Source organism: Lynx canadensis, chromosome A1, assembly GCF_007474595.2.
Source record: "Lynx canadensis isolate LIC74 chromosome A1, mLynCan4.pri.v2, whole genome shotgun sequence".
In the NCBI taxonomy this organism is placed as follows: Eukaryota; Metazoa; Chordata; class Mammalia; order Carnivora; family Felidae; genus Lynx; species Lynx canadensis.
Window position 1 is genome coordinate 5,585,565 of NC_044303.2, and position 18,591 is coordinate 5,604,155.

The 18,591-nt window shown below is 46.8% G+C and overlaps 1 protein-coding gene and 1 non-coding gene across 2 annotated transcripts in view; both read left to right on the forward strand.

Moving 5' to 3' along the window:
* LOC115508933 (phospholipid-transporting ATPase IB) overlaps positions 1-18,591 on the forward strand; it is a 599,908-nt gene that overhangs the window by 507,578 nt on the left and 73,739 nt on the right. The gene's annotated exons all lie outside the window — the stretch shown is intronic.
* TRNAR-UCG lies at positions 13,768-13,852 on the forward strand. Its single transcript has one exon. It is a non-coding gene; the product is annotated as a tRNA-Arg (tRNA).

Sequence of the window (18,591 nt, forward strand, 5' to 3'; positions counted from 1 at the left end):
GACACAGAATCCAAAGCAGGCTCCAGGCGCTGAGCTGTCAGCACAGAGCCCAACGCGGGGCTTAAACCCACGAACTGTGAGATCATGACCTGAGCCAAAGTTGGATGCTCAATCCACTGAGCCACCCAGGGGCCCCCAAATTTCTCCCAAATTTTTCTAACACCGGTCATATAGGTTTAAGGGCCCACCCTAATGACCTCATCTTAACTAATTATATATCTCCAATGACCCTGTTTCCAAATAAAGTCACATTCTGAGGTACTAAGTTTTAGGACTTCAATTTAAGAAATTGGGAGGAAAAGGGGTGGGGCATGTGACTCTTGATTTGGTGAGGTTGGGAGTTCAAGTCCCACCCATGCTGGGTATAGAGACTACTTAAAAAAAAAAAATCTTAAAAAGAAAAAGAATTTGAGAGGGAGGTAATTCAACCTATAACACTATCATACATTGATGTTTCCTTGAAGTATTTTGGGTTCTTACCACCTATAATTCTCCCTAAGAACTAAGCAAGTAAAGCCTGGATTGTGCTTATTTCGTAAGTTGCATAGTCTATTTCACAGAAGAATCTTCTCTCATTTAGGTCTGGGGTGTCACAAGGACTTTCAAATGCTTGCTGTTTTTGCTAAATTCAGGTAAAATAAATAGGAGGTCTCCTTTCTGTCAGGCTTTGAGCTTGGTGCTGAGAATATAAACATGTGTGGTCATTGCCCTCACAGAGTCAGTGAAGAAAACGAAAGTATAGCACAATATGTTCTGTGTAATGCGTATCAAACTACAAAAGGACATGGTCAATTTGGAGGTGGAGTAAAAAAGCTGTGGGGATTCCTTAGGGATTGCCACGACTCCCCTCAACAAGCTCTTGAAGGAAAATAGAGATTTCCCACCCCCTCTACCCCCAAGATTTAAGAAGTGGGAAAGCATTTCAGTGGGAAAGACCTGTTCCAGGACCAGAGAGATGGGCAATAAGGAAGGGGAGGGAGTGGTTCACGGCAAGAGCAGTGAACGGACTTGGGAGAAAAACGTGGAATCAAGTGTTCAGGGCAAGGCGATGGCTTTGGACAAGAAGGGAAATACCTTGTGTCTATGATTAAAATGAAAGTAATTGATACGGGTGTGACTGTAGGTACATTTCATGTTTTCAGGAAAGTTTAGAGTCAAAGATTTGAAGCTAAAGTGCCCGATTGTTACAGGAAATTTCCATGGTTAAATCATCTTTCTTAAATATAAATTGGAATGTCTCATTTTGCGGCCTAAAACCCTGTAATAGCTTCATCTTGACATTTTGATGTAGTCCAGGATTCTTAACAAGATTTAGAGACCCTCCACAATCTAATTTCTCTTTGTGTCAGCTCTCCCTTGCCCTCTCTGCTCCGCCATATTAGCTCCTGGAATGTTCTGGGCCTCTGCCCAGGCCTGGAACGGGGCCTTCTTTTCCTTCCAGTGGCATGCCTTCCCCTGTTACCCAATCCATTCCCTCCTCCTCCTCCTCCTCCTCCTCCTCCTCCTCCTCCTCCTCGAAGCTTCTGCTGAAAAGTGGCACACTCAGGGGGATGGTTCCTGATGGCTCCCTACTCCTGCCCCAGCTGCCATTACCTCCCAGAGCACGCTATTGTCCGCTTTGTTACTTGCATGGCACTTATTCACTGAACATATTTCTTTTCCAATAGATGGCAAGCTCTGGAGGGCATAAACGGTGTCTCCTGTACAGTTCACCATATCTCTGGCATGCCGTATTGTGTCTGGCATATGGCAGGTGTTCAGTGGATGTTTTGCTAAATGAATGAATGAGAAACACATAACTGACGGGTTGTGTCTCAAAAATAAGCATGAAGTTAGAAAATAAAAATAAAGTACTTATTACCGGTCACACACAGAAAAGTTAAATTTTAAATTCTTGCCAAACTAATGTAGTTCGTATTTAGTTAACTCTCGGAAATGTTTGAAAGAACAAACCAAGGGACTGAAGAATGATGTGGTCAGAACTGACCTTGAGGCTGGAAAGCCACAGAGGACCATGGGAACAGCAGGATGTGTGTGGTGCGTTCCCTAGATTCTCCCGGACTTCCTCGTCTTCTCTCCTTTCTCCTCTGTGTGTTTATGTTGTATTTTCTTTTCCTTCCGCCCACTCTCCACTCTTTCATCCTCTTCGCTTTCACGTGTGTCACCTACACCGTTGGTTCTAATGCAAGTGCCTAAATGCTAGTTCAGCATCACCCGCCCCCAACCCGAACTATATGGCCGGTCTTTGTGCTAGGGAACCCGACAGCCATCGTATTTATACCTCCTGTCCTCCTCAACACACTGGGAAAAGCATTTAATTTAAAAAAAAAAAAAAGGTTAGAATTTTGCATTTTATCACCTTTATTGAATGAATTTTAATGGCCCCTTCATTTCAGAAGCAAGTTAGCGTTTGGTTTTCCTCTTTAAAAAACAAAAAAACTTGGCTCTTTGTGGAAACTGAATCATTTTCAATCCCAAAATAGGCTGGTAGCTGTCTAAGTCAGCATTCTGCACTGCTTTTGTCATAAAGCCAGTTAGTGTTTCTCCAACCGTGGGGCTGCTCCTGCGCCAGCAGAATTGGGAAAGAAAGAATACGATGCGTGCTGTAGTACACGGGTTCATGTTGAGAAGTGTATGTCTTGGCACAGGAAGATGTCAAAGGCTTGAATATTCATAAGGTCTCTTATCTAAGCCACTCACCGGTTATTAGTGCTTCACATTAAATTAAAGATATGTAAATCCTCAGAGGTTCGTGGTATATGTGGGCTGACTAAAGCTGAACCCTGGAGAAAGAAACCACACACTGCATTTTCAGGCGAGGTCTGTTCGCTCTTCTCTGCGCTGCACTCATTATAACAGCCCTTTCCTCGCTCATATAAAATTGTGATCACTTCGTCTCCAGAAGCCTATTTGACGTAGCTTTATATGTATACCATTATCTTCCTGCTTCAAACGTTTTACACGGACGAAGCCTGCTTTGAAGGCCAGAACACCCCACGTTTGGTATCCACTGATTCTTTTCTGTTTTGGCTTCAATTACGGTGCTTTTTAATATTCATGAGGGTCTCGAAAAATAAACATCCTAGACCTTTCCTCCGAATGGAAATATTATGGTTTCAAACCCCAGAGAAAACAATTGGTAAGTTTTCTACCAGCCCACATTTTCTCTCTGTCAGTTTAGAACGTAGCTCCAGCCTGGCCGAAGGAATGACCTGACACTTCGTGGGCTTCCCGCAGAGCCAGATGGCCGGGGCCTGCTTTAAACGACGAATCAGAGAGTCAGACAGACATGCGCATTTAAAGATTCCCTTTAGAATAAGAGGTATCAGAACCCTTTCGACTGACTCCAAAATGACACCATTTTTTTTGTCACTGAAGAACGTAGAAGAATTCTCTGTTCCGTCTGCTTTTCTGTGTTCCAGTGAAAATTGTTGACCATTTCACTCCATTTCTGTCTCCTACTTTCCGTCAGGCCTGTACTGGTATTCTCCTTCTCCAGGAGTATGCTCAACCAGTCCCTTAAATATCTAAGGAATATAGGGCAAGACCTTCCCACAAATGCAACGGCCAACCTTTAAGGAAAAGAAATGGTTGTCCTCAATAGTTAAAAAGTGATCATCAAAAGTGGCGTTCAGTGTGAGACTGTTGTCTAGGTTCCCCTGTGCTGGAGCGGGCCAGCCCCCAGCGGGGTTACGCATCCCATCCTGTTGACATCTCTGTCGTGTGCCGGGTGAGACTTCTCAAGGCCTTCGATTCTCTCCCCGAGGGGTAGCCTCTAGAGTCTTCCCTCACGCTCGCTGAGAGCATGGTCCCGCTCCCACACTGATGACCCCCTGTAGTTTCATGGTTCCCTTTCTTCAAACATCCTCTGTAACCTGTCTTCTCTTCCTTCTCAGGAACTATAATTTCTCTAGGTGCTCAAGGCTAGCTACCTCTTCCCCAGATCATGTTCAGTGTCTCTATGGCTGACTCAGACGCCATTAACAAATCTTTCATTCCTACCACCTCCCACGAAGGGTGCTGAGAGGACAAACATTTGGGTCCAGCCTCCTTCGCAGTGAGTGATACCCGGCCACACGGGCCAGAAATGGCCAGCAAGCACTAGGGAAACTTGAGCGGGGGGTTTCCTTCAATGACAGTAAGCGGGGGGGGGCAGGGGCGGCCTACCTTCTCTCCCTTCCTTGAAGGCAGATAGAATGCCTTGCACAGCACCCATTTTGGGACCAGGAGGCCTCAAGTAAGAGGACAGAAAGTCAACACTGAGGGTGGTAGTGCTACAGGACAAAAAGAGCCTGGGGACTTCACGGAGGAGCAAGCACCTACTCCCAGAATTATTTGGGGGGAGCAGCCGGCAACCATTTGTTGTGTGAGCATGGCTGGTTGCATTTTTAGTTCACACGGGCAAGTACCAACCTAGCAGCTACTCCCCTCTCCCCCCAAACAGAGCAGATATCAAAACCTTGCCCCATCCTGGACTTCTTGTTACATTTTTAATTTCTCTGTCTTCGCTGGCTATTTCCCTGACGCGAGCTCCCCAAACACCTTCCTTGTCCTTGCCCCTCCCCGCCTCACTTCGAATACTCGGTGCTCTACGTCACTCCCAAGCTTGGTGAAAGAATGGGCTCTACTTTGCCCTCCTGAGCCCCCTCGTGTCCCTTTAGCCCCGGCATTGGACTTAAGCCCTCACCACTTCACCTTTTCTCTCACAGGTCGCGGGTGTCCTTCTAGTCTCGAGCGGTGGGTCTGGGTCTCATCTTCCCCAGCCTTTCTGCAGCACTTAACACGGCTGGCTTCTCCTGCCATCTTGAAGCTCTCCTCTCACCCTCCAGTCTTCCGGTTTTTTTTCTTTCTGTGTTCCTGAAGTGTAAGGGCCCTCAAAGTGTGTCACACCTCTCTTCTCTCTCTGCTTTCTTCCCCTGCCGTCTCATCTATCCTAACCCCGGCTTCAAATATTCATTTCTGTGACTGTGTCTCAAATCTGGCCCCACTTTGGCCCAGTGTTGAAAGTAGTCTCTGTTGCCAGTGCGGATTGTAGATCGTTGCTTATAGTCACGCTAGAATCTTCCTCGTCCTTTTCCTGCCCACCTTGTATTCAGGTATCAGATCTCACCGATGTTCCCTCAGCAAAAATTTCTCCACACCTTCTCCTGCAATTTACATGTATAATACTGCCCCCCCCCAACGATGGCCTGTAGTGTAGGAATATCCTAATTGCTTTTTCTTTTTTTTTTTTTTTTTAAATTTTTTTTTTTCAACGTTTTATTTATTTTTGGGACAGAGAGGAGACCAGAGCATGAACGGGGGAGGGCAGAGAGAGAGGGAGACACAGAACCGGAAACAGGCTCCAGGCTCTGAGCCATCAGCCCAGAGCCTGATGCAGGGCTCGAACTCACGGACCGCAAGATCGTGACCTGGCTGAAGTCGGACGCTTAACCGACTGCGCCACCCAGGCGCCCCCCTAATTGCTTTTCTTATGTGAGTCTACCCTTGTACAGACCACCATCGTGGCACCTCCCTCACTCTAACTCACGCTTAACCCCTCACTGAGTCCTGTCCATTCTTCCGCCCAAATATCTTCCCCATCTGTCCATTTACCCTCCTTTCCGTGCCAGCACCCTAGCACAGGCCACCGTCTTTGACATGGCTCTTGGCTTTTAGTCTCGTTCCTCTCGATGTTCTGCACGGCATCTGGAAGGTTCTTTAACCAGTGTGAATCAAATTATGCTCCTCCCCTTTTCAAGCCCTTTAATGAATCAGAATTGAGAATCTTGTACGTGGCAGAGGAGGCCCAGGCTGATCTGGCCCCGTGAGTCTTGTCAGCTGCATCGTAAACACTGCCCGGCCATCCTGCTCGCCTCTTAGTTCCTCCACATCGACTCAGGTCTCTCGCACTCCGGACCTTGGCATGTGCTGTTCTTTCCGTGGCACAGTACTCCCAACCCCTTGCCCAAACTGTCTTGCAAATTTCTACCACTTCCTTTGGGTTCAGCTCAAATGGTACTTCTTAAAAGAAGCTGTGGGCCCCCTCATTGTTCTTTGTAATCGCATCAGAATGTTTTCCTTCGTTGCCGTGAACGAAAAGAATGTCAGTCGTGTTAGTTGTTTAGTGTTCTAATTTCCCCACCCTTAGAATGTCAGCACTTTGAGATGAAGAAGCTTGGGTGTTTTTTTCTTCGTGGTGTGCCCAGCGAAACCAGCTCGGTGCCTTACCCATAACGTGGGCTCAGAAGTATTCTTGCGGTGAATAGCAAAGGCTCAGTGTGGTCTCACCGCCTGTCAGATAGAAACTCAGCCCCTTGGCCTCTTTGCTCAAGGGAGTCTAGAGTCTGCCTTCTGCCAACCTTTCCCACCTCTTCCCTCACAACACCCGTGCCTGTGATGTGTGACTGAGCAAATGGAACTTTCCCCTGACACATGTGCCCTTTCTTGTTCCTGGTTCTCCCCTGGGCTTCCCTCTACTGCCATGTTTTATATCGTAGCCCTGCCCATCCATTACCAGTCCAGCCTGCGTCCCTTTATGATGAGTTTTTGGACCTGTCCCCGACCAGGGGTGATCTCTGCCTCCCTTGCCGTCCCAAGTACCTTGCTGTGTGTTCCTTTCTGCTCTTTTCTTTTCTGCTCTACAGAAAAGGTGTATGTTTTTCCCTCTTGAGCTAGCGTGTAAGATGCTAGAGAGGAATGTGTCCTGTTGGTCTCGGCACCTACCACACTGCTGGGCCAGGGCCTGGTCGGTTGGCGTGCTGGATACACAGGTGGGCTGCGGGCCTCGGTGATCCGCCTACGGTCGAGGCGGGGCCAGAGCGAGCTGAGCCCTCTGTTTGAAACTCCCCAGCAAACTGAGGTAAACTGGGGAAGCATCTCGAAGTTCTTGGCCAACCCCGGAGGAGAAGATACTTGATAAGATGTCCTGAGTGGCGTTCAAGGTAGAGCAGAGACAAAGAGCTTAGGTTTTTACAGTAAATTTATGCGTATGGTGTGGCATGACCTCCCTTCATTCCCCTAAAGGTGGGGACAAGCCCTACAGTATGTTGGCTCAGCTGGCTGAGCGGATATTGTGCTGACTGTGGATCTCAGAGAGCAACGAAAGGGAGAAGAAGCCCCAGTGTGGTCGTTGAAAGAAGAGAGCGCCCATCCCCAGTCCCTTGGGATCGGTCACAGAAGAAACGCCAGTCTGTCTGGGGATTGCCTGGTGCCTGTTTTGTGGCCGCCTCCCACTAGGAAAGAAACCTTTTCATCACTTGAGTATCCCTGCCCCCTCCACACGAAGGAAAATAAACAGAAACTTCTCCCTTTGGGTCAGCTTTGAGCATCAGCTGTAGCTGCTCTAGCAAAGATCAAACCAGAATGCTTGCACCTTGTGGTCATTGGCATCAAAGGCCGCAGGTTTTCTTTCTGCCTCATTTTAATATGCTTGTGAGCCTTGGGAGGCTTAATTAAAACTGTAGGGGAGCCAAAGTAAGCATATAAAGGAACTGTTTTGATGCTTCAAAAACCCAAGCACACAGAATCTGGATTATTCAATTAGGTATGCTTATGGGATTTGTCTTGGGTGTTTTGATTGCTCAAAGCCTGCTGGGGAAGGCAAGTCATGGGGTTTTAGACCTGAAAGAACCATATTTAATGCCCCCCAAACTTCACTTCTTATCTTCTTTATTTAGGTTTCCCATTACCAGTGCGTTATTGTGAGCTGCACGTGAACTTTTCCTCTGACTTCTGTTTACTCAGCTTCTTCCCCTGATACCGGATTACACGGCAGGGCCGGCCCAATTTTCCGGCCTGGTTTGGCCGTCTTGTTGTTGGATCCCCTTTCCGGCTTTTCGCTGATGGTCTTTGCTTTAGTAAGACGCAGGGCTGCCAAGAGGCAGCGTGGCACGGCAGCTCACAGCGCAGGATCCCAGCTAGACCCCTTCTTGTCTGTTTGGTCTTAGACAAGTCCCCTAATCTTCTTTCCTGTGTTTTTATATCATCTACAAAAGGGAGATCGGGGTGGTGGAAACATGTGCCCAGCATCACAGCGTTCACCGCGTTTAATTCAATCAAATCATTCGTGCCAACGTTATACTTCGCACGTGCCTGGCTCAGGATGAGTGTTCAGTAAATGGCAATAATTATCATGGTTCTCCCAGGACATCGGTAGACGTATCTCCCTTAGCTGCAGCCAGTGGATGAGGGAAGACGGGAAGGCTGTGAATGTGGGCCCTCCAGAGGCATTAGGGTAGATAGACCCGGCTTCTATGCTACGAACAAGCCCAGTCTAAGGCCTCGAAGGTCACATGAGAGACCACACACACACACACACACACACAGCGAAGGTCAGCGGAACGTCTATCATGTGACCGGTTTTCCCAGCGGGCATTGACGTGACAAGGACTCCCACGGTAAGATCAACTGTGGAGCCCCTTTGTCATTACACTATGGGACTCTCCCTCTGAAGACACCATTCAGAGTCAGGTCTCCAGGAGAATTGATTGCCAGGACATGACGGCTCTGGCCACAGAGGCAAGCAGCCATATCTCCCAGGCCCGTGGTGGCCTGGCCTGGTTGTGAGCACACTGCACACTCCAAAGGGTGTATGCTTCCAGCTAATCAGCTTAAAATAGACCCATGTGCCGAGAGCCTATCCTGATATCCGACCGTTGGAAAGCCACCCGACAGGAAAGGTTTACCTGATGTCGATGGGAGAATCCTTAAGAACCCAGACAAAATATTTAGTGTCAGTTGCGAAAGATTTACAACAGGTGTTTCTGGATGGTACTGCTGTGCTAGGCTTTCACTTCCTTTCCACATGCTTGTACCCCAACAAGGCAAGGTAGTATAAACGTTTGTATAGATGGATAGCCTGTGCAGGACAGAGTTTCCCCTTTCTGGTTTCTAGCACATCTGTTAATAAGTGGCTGCCTGTGACTAACCAGCTGCTCAGATAAAGAGGTGGATAGAACACATCTGTACTGTTAGGAGGTTGTCAGTCTAATGAAGACACGTAAACAGATAAGCCTAACGTTGAACGTAATGCAGAATTACGGGGCGCAGTGAAAAGAGCAGGCACTGTGAGGTCTATGAATTTGGGGCGAACAGTGGCTCTTACCCCTGGCCAGCAGCACCCCCTTAGGAAGATCGTCTGGCCTCTCTGAACTTTCCACATCTCCAAGATGGAGGACGGTGTGGTGTTTGTAGGGCCACCCTTGTGTATTAAATGAGGGGAGGGTAGGGGCGCCTGGGTGGCGCAGTCGGTTAAGCGTCCGACTTCAGCCAGGTCACGATCTCGCGGTCCGGGAGTTCGAGCCCCGCGTCAGGCTCTGGGCTGCTGGCTCAGAGCCTGGAGCCTGTTTCCGATTCTGTGTCTCCCTCTCTCTCTGCCCCTCCCCCGTTCATGCTCTGTCTCTCTCTGTCCCAAAAAATAAATAAACGTTGAAAAAAAAAAATTAAAAAAAAAAATAAATGAGGGGAGGGCAAGCTACCAGCACAGTACCTGACAAATGGTAGCTATGCAAAAAATGATGCTAGGAGGAGTGTTACATGAAGGACACAGGGGAGGGACACAGGGGAGAAGCTGAAGGGGTGGTATTTGAACCGAATCTTGAGGGCGGCAGAATTCTCAAAGTGACAGAATGGAGCGTTGCCAGCTGCGCAAAGAAGAAGATAGGCAAAGGCCAAAACAAGAAGAACGTTCCGAGAGACGCAGACAGTTCAGCACGGCTGGAGTGCAGGGTTCTGGTCATGAAAGGCCAAGAGCACGGTCTTGATGACAGACAGGGCCGGACCATGAATAGCCTCACATTCCATGCCAGAGAAGTTACATTTTTGCCCAAGTTTGCAGTGTACTAAAAATTCCAGTGCCAAGTACTACACGAGGCTATTTATATATGCTCCTGCCTGCCCAACAGCCACCTTAACAAGGATAAGATAGCCCCATGTTGTAGATGGGCCAACTTGGGATTCAAGGAGATTGTTACTTTGAACTTAACCCTGTTAGCTTGTGGTGAGTCAGGCAGACAGCTTATCTAACGGGCGTGTTGTCTCTTGGGGTATTTCACGTCAACTTTTGTTGCCTTATTTTTACTTGCGTTTCCTATTCTTTGTTATTCCACCTCGGATACGGTTGGAACCAAGCAGTACCACAAACACGTAGAACGCCTCTACTGATAGTCCAACTGAGTGAGTCTGGCCACTTTCCCCAGCTGGGCAGTTGATGAGGTAGAAACAGGGAATTGGTTGGGGCGCCTGGGTGGCGCAGTCGGTTAAGCGTCCGACTTCAGCCAGGTCACGATCTCGCGGTCCGGTCCGGGAGGTCGACCCCCGCGTCAGGCTCTGGGCTGATGGCTCAGAGCCTGGAGCCTGTTTCCGATTCTGTGTCTCCCTCTCTCTCTGCCCCTCCCCCGTTCATGCTCTGTCTCTCTCTGTCCCAAAAATAAATAAATGTTGAAAAAAAAAAAAAAAGAAAAGAAAGAAACAGGGAATTGGCTCACTAGTGTAAATCACCAGGATCCAAAGATTCATTTTTACTTTGGGTCATATTGTTCTCCCCCAACACATCAAGCAGTCTATTAAAAATAGCACACTATATTTTATTTTATTTTTTTTTTATGATCGGTATTAGGCTTGAGTCCAAACTAAGGTAATGCGGGGCATTTGGTTGAAGTTGAAGCTCTGGATTTCGTGAAATGTGGTGTGCCACCCACAAGGGAATACGAGTCAACCCAACTTTAGACGGGCCATCCTCCCTCAAAATATTGGAAGTACACGTTAGCATCACCTCTAGGGATTTGGGGTACGTGAGGCACCCAGAGCTCTGCAGTCCGAATGGCGGCGATCAACCCCACGCCCTCAGATTGCTCAACGCCGTTTGTTTTGGATGACTTCTAAACAGGTGTTTCCTCTATGTCACAAATGGTTTAAACTGGAGCCTGGCTTACGTCCGGCTCGTTCAGCTGAAATCACAGGGCCAGCTGACGCTCCGTGAGCGTGTCTGCTCATCTGCGTCCATGCTGACAGCCGGTACTTGCTGATTCCCACGTTGGTCAGCGCTGGACGTAGAACAGATGTTGGGGATTACGGGGAAGGATGCGGGGAGGCTGTGGGCCCTCGTGTCCGCGGAAGTAATTCATTGTGGCGACGCGGACGGGCCCTGCTGAACCTTCAGTGAGAAGCTCTACGACATAAGCCTCGGTGGGCCTGTGCATCAGGACTCGAAACAAATGTCTTCCTGTGTCCTTTAATTAAAAGAAAACTTATAAATCATCTTTAAACGGAGAAGGGAGGGAACCTAATCCCACAAAGTTCATTTAAGTTCTAATCTCTGAGTTACTTAGTGTAGAATCCTCTAATGGATCCCCTTGGTGCAGCATTGGAAGACCGTTTGCGGGGGGCTGTCCCGTGCACTCCCATCCCACCCCGCTTTCTGGGAACATTCCCGGAAGGCTGGGCTCAGTTTACCCCATACACCACAAAGCTCTTTCTTCCTGGCCGTTTCTGGCTGTCCTGCAGGTTCTTTGTCTCGCTGGCCCACCAGTGGTACTGTCCACCGCTCCGCTCACAATCCCAAGACGCTCGGAGTTAGAGGTCCAGACTGTAGAAGGCTGTAGGTTGTGACAGCTTTTGTGTCTGCTCGGCGGGGCACTGGGATCCTCAGCTCTTACAGTGGCAGTGCTCTGTGGAAAACTAACCAGAAGGTAACTTCCTTTTTTCTTAAGGGTTTCCAGGTAGCATTCTGTAGGGTTAATGAACTTCGGTTCGATCCTTCTTATCACAATCCAATTATATTCGTTGGTACGTTTCAGGAAGTGTGCTGTTGGTTAAAAAAAATCAGATGATTTAAAGAGCCAGAAAGAAAGGGATGATATAATTAGAACTGTTTCAGCCAGTAAGGGTCATCAAAGAAAAATTTAGAAATCAAGCGAAGTATGTAAACAGTTTCTAAGAAGAGTAGAGTTCAGGTTTTCTCTTTTACTTGTTCATTGCCCACTTACTTATAGCCCGTTAAGGATTTCAGTGATCAGAATTACAGGCAAAACGTAACCTTAGCTGTTACTGCCTTAGAGTTGATTTGAGTGTCTTATTTTTTTCCCCCAAGAATGTAGCAGATATGTTGCTTTCTCTGCATGTGAACATTAAAATGTTTCTGCTGGTGAGAAAGCACATTGTTAATATGGAGAACAAAGAAATTGACAATAGCTTACTAGTGAATGTTTTTAAAGAAAAAAGAGACAAAAGACATAAATTTGTATATCATTGGCATTAAATACCATAGTAAATAAGCAAATAAAAATACGAGGAAAAACATAATGGATCCTTGCAATAAACATTCTAAGATTCAGAATCTCAAATGCATTAGAATTAGGAGGGCTTTTTTTGTTTGTTTTTTTTTAATAGCAACTCAGAGTAACCTCCTTGGTTTTCTTTTTGGGAAAAAAAATGGGGAAGAAGGCTAGTTACTATATTTTGCTTTTCCTCTGAAAACATCTTCCTTTCTCCCAAATCTACACAAATATAAGACAATTCTATCAAAGCAAAGAAATCCCTCAGATGCTTCAATAACATTAAGGGGAACAAAGACCAAAAGAAGGTCTGGATGATTTTAGGAAGAGCATTATTACATATTATTCACATATGAACCCAATTTGAACATGGGCGAATGCCACAAATGGACCAGGCTCTCTGTGGAAAGAACAGTCCAAAGTGTTTATGTTTGGTTGCCTCTACGAATTTTTAAACAAGGGAAGCTGTATTGAAAAGATAAATTGAGATATATGGGAAAGGAAAACATCGCTGAAGTGCTTCCATTAGGGCATGATGAAAAAAAAAATGGATCTGTTTTATGTAAATTTTCAACAGTGACCTGGTAAAGAAAGTCAAAAGTACATTAATTAAATTTACAGAGCCAAAAAAGGCAAAGACCCAGGAGGTTAGATGTAAAAAAATACAGATGGACTGAGAGAGATGAGGGGAAATAGATAGACTTTTACAACATGATATTCAGCTTGGAAATATGCAAGCTCTAATACGCTGGGGAATACCAGCCAAAAGACAGATAGCTGGTTTAAAGGAAAAGTTAATAAAATGTCGAGTCTGAAAAACTATACACACCAAAGCCAGGAAATTACAAAGTTATGGATCCCGCAGTAACTGTAAATTAACCCCAGTGCACATATGTAGTATTTCATATTACTGTATATGGTGTTAACTTTCACGCCTAAACATGCAGGCATGTGTGTGTGTTTCGTCTGAATTACGGTTGTAATGGGAACAAAGGTGCAAACAGGACACGTAATGGATTGCCTGCTCCTTTCACAAGTCACCCAGGAGCCCTGGAGCCCAGGCTGGTCATGCGCCTTGGAATAGAGCAGAGGAAGAGTCCGGCACTGATTCAAAGTCCGATTGTTTGCCAAAGGCACTGGGAAGATAGACACATTTCTTAACAGTTGTAAAGAGGTCATGAGCATCCTGGGTACGTGGAAGGAAGTCCATAGTACATTCCCAAGATAACACATAGGATTTAAATGTGTCTCCAGTCTAATTTCTCCTTTCCTTTTCCTTGCCTCAATGCAAACTACCCAATATCTCTCTCATATGCTCCCTTTACTCGTATTTTTTTTGCCCAATGACCATCCAGTTTTTCTCCCTCTATACCTGGTGTCTTACTGAGCTCAGTACAGGAGATAGGATACAATGTTTTTCTTTTAAAGCATCCAACCTACCAATCTGGTTGTTGTTTGCTTTTTGTTTTTTCTTTTGGTCGTTTGCTTTTTTAAAAATAGTCCAGTCAGGGGCGCCTGGGTGGCTCAGTCGGTTGAGCATCCGACTTCGGCTCGGGTCATGATCTCACAGCTCGTGAGTTCGAGCCTCACCTCGGGCTCTCTGCTGACAGCTCAGAGCCTGGAGCCTGCTTCGGATTCTGTGTCTCCCTCTCTCTCTGCCCCATCCCATTTGCGTTGTGTCTCTGTCTCCAAAATAAATAAGCATTAAAAAAATTTTTAAAAAATAGTCCAGTCAACTTATATGCTGTATATTCTGTTCCAATACATTCCTTCCTTCCAACATAGGACCAGGACGGAGGAGTCCACGGACCTCTTCCTGAAGCATCATACAGGCCATTTCTCTTCTAGTTCATGCGTCTTCTTATAGCATCTTCTACCCTTGTCATAACCACACACTGATTTTTCCCTCTTTACCGGCTCCATCATTGGGAAGTTGTCCACCTATGTAGATAATTCTTCTATTTATCTGATCTTTGTAATCCTTTGGCCTCCTCAATGCCTGTGAGGTTCTCTGCAGCCACCTTCCCCTTCCTTGGCCAGGCCACACCTCCACGACCTGGTCATTGAAATCTGTGTCTTCTGCAAGATCCCACTATCCGATTCCCCTGGGCTCACAGCAAGCCCCCGTTCTTCTACTGCTTGTGGGCCCTCATTCCCACTGGCCCTGCTGTCCACCTTCACTGGCGTTATCAGATGACATCGGGCACGTTCAGGGGGATATGGCCGTGGACGTCACTGTCATTATCAGTCTGTCAACCTTGTAGTTGGGTGTCCAATAAATACTTTCTGAATGTCCTCTCACCAATTCTTCCAGCCTTCAGCTTCCTTTTTAACAGCTGGGCTCCAAAATCAGCGATTTAAGCGCTTTGTTCCCTCTTGTCCTTAATTCCCATGCCCTCTTCTGTTCTGATAGCTTCACCTGTCCCTCCCCACCATCTGCTTGCGTAGCTGTGTGCTCTCTGGGTGTCCCACGGTTACGGAGAAAGTCAGATGGTCTGTATCCTCATCAGGGTCATCTGTTCATGCTAGCAGTTGGCTCTCATTGGTATTGTAAGATCTGTTTATCTGAATTCCCATTCTCCAGGCAGCATTTTCTAAGGCTTCTTCTTCCCCTGTAGCCCCAGACTGCTTTGGCCCCACCAAAGTAGACTCATGGCCCCACCGTCTACTTACAGAGATTAAGGTCATTTCGTATGGGTTTCTCCAGTCGTCTCGCCACCCAGAAACCCCGGGGTTTACCCATCACTGCGGTACAGGTGATACCCAGATACGTAGGGCTTGCCCATCTCTCTTGTGAGAGACACGGGCTCTGGGGGCAGACGGCTGGCTGTACACCCTGGCTCTGTCACCTGCCGGCTGGGTGGCCCTGGCCGAGTCCCGTGACCTGTCTTGCCCGAGGCACCCCACCCCTAAGACGGGGCTGACAACAGCGCCTCCAACAGCAGGGCCCAACAGGCAGGGCTGCTGAGAGGATGAAACGCACCGCCTCGTAGAGAGGGCTGAGAACATTGCCGGGCACTCGGCGGACACGGTAAATGTGGCTCCTCTCTTGTCGTGGCCCTTTTTGCCAGTGTCCACGTGTTAATCTTATTGTGAGCCCCTCAGCCTCCCTCCAAAACCAGTTGGAGCCAGTTGGCCTCCAGCCTTTGGTCCCACCTTCCCCTTCACTGCCGGCCTCTGCAGCTACCCCGCTCCAAGCTTCCGCCTCTGCTGTGGCTCCCACCCAGCGAGGCTCTCCTTTGTCTCCTCAGCTACGTAGAGGCCCCTCTCTCGGCCCAACAGGTTCCACCCTCCCTTCGATGGCTCCTATAGGCTCGTGCCTTAATATTCTCTGTTCCAGATGCCTCCTGTGGCTTTTTATCGTCTCCTGAATTAAATCTAACCCCCTGAGGCCCACATTCAGGGCTGCCTCCCTACACACGGCCCAAACCCAAGCACGTTTTTCTCTTGCAGAGAATATTCCCGCCGCTCCCACCTTGGGTCTTTGTTCCAGCTCCTCTTCTGGCTGGAGGGTTTCTCATCACTTGTAACTATATGGAATCTGAGTGAGCCCCACATGAGCACCCCTCTTAAAGACCGCTTTGCCTTCCACACACCTATCTTCTTTGTCTACCAACCAGAAGCTGCTAGAAGACAGGCCTGGCCCTCCGGCTCCCCATGTGGCCCCAGCATCACACACACACCGAATTGAACTCTGTGAGTTCGGACCTGGACACCCCCCTCCAGCACCTCGTACCAGGCCTCACACGGCCGTGCCATACGCTGGTGCCGTTGTGGCCTAAAAACGGAATTTATCAACGTTGTGACATCTTTCACACGTAGGGACAAAGGACATGGAATCAAATACACAGCCTACTCAAATGTTAACAAGCCATGTGCTTTATCTCTTCTTGAAAAGAAACAGAATGTTAACCATACTGTTGAGTGCCCCTGGTTGCCCTCCGAATCTCGTTCACTCTGAGATAGAAACACTCTTGTGCCTTTAATGTTTACTATTTTTATGCATGTATTATGTACATAAAAACCTATAGAACATATAAACAATATATAGTGTTGATTTTTGCAGGGTTTTGAAGCTTTATAAAGATTGTATCATATATACCCTTCTCTTCAACACTGGGTGTTTGGGTTTTTTTTTTTTTTCAAAGCTATTTTTGATGTTTACCCATAGTTATAGAATTGTACTTCGTTCATGTTCATGCTGTTTGCGGTTGTATAAATATGCCAGAACTTATTTATTCTCCTGTTGATAAACATTTAAGTTACCTTTTTTTTTTTTGCCATTACTGAAAATACTATAGCAAACTTTCTTGTCTATATCTGCAGACATGTTATGAGTTTCCCTAGAGTATATAACCAGGAATGGAATGAGCATTGGAAATTTCTCAATGCTTTTAATGCAGATCTTTTCATGCAAATCTTTTTCATTTTAATGCATTCAAACTCATCTCTTTCCTTCATGGTTTCTGCTGTTTCATATCAAATTTTCTTTTTTTTTAATTTATTTTTTATTTTGTATTCTTTTTTCAACGTTTATTTATTTTTGAGAGACAGAGACAGAGCTTGAGTGGGGGAAGAACAGAGAGAGAGACACACACACAGAATCCGAAGCAGACTCCAGGCTCCAAGCTCTCAGCACGGAGCCTAACACAGGGTTCGAACCCACAAACTGTGAGATTATGACCTGAGCCGAAGTCGGATGCTTAACCGACTGAGCCACCCAGGCGCCCCTCGTATCAAATTTTCTAAAAACTAATCAAGGTTATAAAGGTATTCCTCCACACTTTGTTCCAGAAGTTTAAAAGTTTTGCTTTTCACCTTGGAAGTGACATGTGCGTGTGGTGTAAAGCAGGTGTACCTGGATTTTTTACAACGACATAGACAGGACCACGTCCCGGCGAGCCCTCCTCCCCCACTGATGCACAGGATACTTGGCTGCTAGATTTCTAGTACCATCATATGAGATTCTTCATGTCCAGACTCTCTGGTGTTGCATCTGAGGGGCAGGGTCTGAGCAGAGTGGGGCTGGTGACACCCTGCTAGAGGAACATGAGCATTTGCCTCCAGACAAATGGGTTTGAACCTAGAGAGCATCTGAGATGCGCCACGATCCCTGCACCGGAGACTTTGTCTCTCTAGAGAGCCTCAGAGTAGCAAGACCCCAGTATAGTGACGTCTAAGCATCTATAAGCTGGACATCTCTGGAGAACCGCTGGGCCATAAATTACAGGCGTCCTCTCCTCACTCAAATTATTTCCGTTTTATAAAAATGATTCTTTTCTAACTTTTAGATGCCCTCTGGGATGCTTTGAAGTCCAAAATATTATTTTTGTTTCATAGGTATCAACTTTAATAAGACTTGCCCAACTGAAGAATAATGAGGAACCATAAAATCTCAACAGATCCTGCTGTATATACACACACACATACACACACACACACACACACACACACACACACACACACAAAATGTGGGACTTGAACTCATGACCCCAAGATCAAGAGTCGCACGCTCCACCGACAGAGCCCCAGGCCCCCGCAGACTGTGAGCCGTCCGTTAACAGACATGTGCTGTGTTGTCTGTTACCGATCACCAAGACATGGCAGACTTTGCTTTATTGAGTGAGGATACAGGACTGCTTTCTCAGCACGACTGCACTACACTGGGGAGATAACATTCCCGTGGAATAGTTGAATTGTTTAAATCATCTAAATTTGTCATTTTAAGATGCTACATTTCAAGCAGAATAGAAAAAGACAAGGGTCAGAAATGTGACAAAAGAATTTATGTATGGCAAAGTCAGACTAGGATTTCTAAGCTAAAAATGGAAGCAGGATTTTACAAACTTAAAGGCTTGCGATGTATTAAAACGAATGTTATTGAAATGCTAATAAATCATAATAAAATACTAGCCAATTATGAGTAGACAGCACAGCCATTGTCTGTTAAGAGCATGACTCTCATACCATGGGACAGGCAGGCCCTGGCTCTAGAGTCCAGAGAGACCTGGGTTCAAATCCCACCTCAGATCCTTGCCGTGTGACCTGAAATTGGTCACTTAACCTTAGCCTTAAGTTGTATCATCTGTAAAATGAGAACAGTGAGTTTCTTTCTTGCAGGTGTTTCTGTGGGGCTTAGAAATAACAGATGTGGGAGGGGCACCTGGGTGTCTCAGTTGGTTGAGCATCTGACTCCTGATTTCAGCTCAGGTCATATCACGATCATGAGATTGAACCCACATCAGGCTCTACTTGAGTGTGGACCTACTTAAGATTCTCTCCCTCTCTCTTCCTCTGCCCCCTCTCCCCTGCTCATGTGTGCTCTCTCTCTCTCTCT